Source organism: Nothoprocta perdicaria, unplaced genomic scaffold (genome assembly GCF_003342845.1).
Source record: "Nothoprocta perdicaria isolate Ctin4 unplaced genomic scaffold, notPer1 scaffold_55, whole genome shotgun sequence".
Lineage (NCBI taxonomy): Eukaryota > Metazoa > Chordata > Aves > Tinamiformes > Tinamidae > Nothoprocta > Nothoprocta perdicaria.
In genome coordinates, this window is record NW_020455810.1 from 728,134 (window position 1) to 729,658 (window position 1,525).

The 1,525-nt window shown below is 38.7% G+C and overlaps 1 long non-coding RNA gene across 1 annotated transcript in view; it reads right to left on the reverse strand.

The window, feature by feature from the left end:
• Positions 1–338: 338 nt before the first annotated feature.
• Positions 339–1,525, reverse strand: part of LOC112955281 — a 70,644-nt gene continuing 69,457 nt past the window's right edge. The window contains exon 4 of the long non-coding RNA XR_003250858.1: positions 339–371. This is a non-coding gene — a long non-coding RNA (uncharacterized LOC112955281). The remainder of the gene's footprint in view (positions 372–1,525) is intronic.

Sequence of the window (1,525 nt, forward strand, 5' to 3'; positions counted from 1 at the left end):
CACTTCCAGTCGGTGACTTGTGTCCCAGCTAAAGGAGATGGGAAGTTCATCTTGTATGACAAGTTTTTGTTCAGCATTCTCTGCAGTTTTTTGAAACTCATCATTTTCCATCGATTATATACCCACATTCAGCTGACCACTGCACCATCCAGCTATGTCCAAGAAGGAGACAAAAAAGATTTGGCATGATGCTCAGCAACCAACTAGTAGATGCTTCTCCTGACTGCAGTCCCGTATCACAGGCAGCCTGGAGAGAGGCAGCTGCTCCCACAAGACCCGAAGCAATCACATCTGTACAACTCTTCTCAGTTTGCATTGTGGTTTCATTGCTCAAAGCTGAGAAGATGAAGGGTGGCAGTGAGAAAGGATGGCTGGAATAGAAATTATAGATACAAAATGCCAACTTCCATCATGGGAGCACAGACACATGGAATGAGTTATTTCCTCTACAGAACATTGCACAGTCCATTTCTCTGTCAGCAGTTATCTTCTTTCTTAAACTACAACAGTTCAAGGGGACAGGAGGATGAAATATAGCACAAATTTCTAAAAAGTCTTTTTGATGTCTTTTTTTCCCCCTTAAAACTCAGGTTATATTTTAGTTTCATCTACACCCGTCACCCCCATTAAAATAGTAACTTTGGACCAAAATATTTTCTAAAATTAACAATTATTTCCCAAAATAACATATTTGAAAATATGTTCATGTTTAATAGTCTCCTTCCAGGTATCGTCTAACAGTATGAAGAGCTAGACTCACTTGTTTAGGTATGCTTCTAAGGAAAAGCAGAGCAGCATTTGAGTTCAGTCTAGTTTGCCAGAAACATTCATCCTAGGCTCAAAACCAGTGCCTGTTCTCTGTTTTTAAATGGAGAACCCGTTCTTCTGCATAGGATACCTGTTGCCACTGTTTTCACCTTTTGGGTAATTTCTCAGAATAAGTGAAAATTAGACAGGATGTTATAAATGCAAATATTTATCATCAAAAAGATAGCTTTGAGCTCTGCACTGACCTTCCTTAGAAAACTAAGGTAACTCATGCCTCAGTGTGAACTGTTACCCATGTGCAGCAATCTCAATTAAATACTTAGAAAATAAGTCAAAACTCTGATTTGACATGACTGAACATGAGGGGACATTTTCAGGAATAATGACAAGGATTTGTTTATTTACTTGCTGATTCTTAAACCTGGAGAAGCTCCCATCTCATATTTGCAGTGGCTGATAGAGCTAAAAAATGTGCTCCCACTTCAGTTACAAAAATTCTGATTTTTATTGCCTTGATGCTTACAGCTGAGGTTTCAAGAGTAAAATACACAATACTATGAGCTTCATGTGGAAAGCTGTGGTTGGCCTAATCCTTCATGACACTCCATGAAAACCGTGATAGTTAAGACCTGTGCATCCTTACATAGGAATGCAGGGTACAAAATAAGATATGAAATTACTGTTCATACCTATTCAAGTAATGTAGCTTACCATAACCCAGACTAAATATCTAGCTTTCTAGAGTGGACATCCAAGG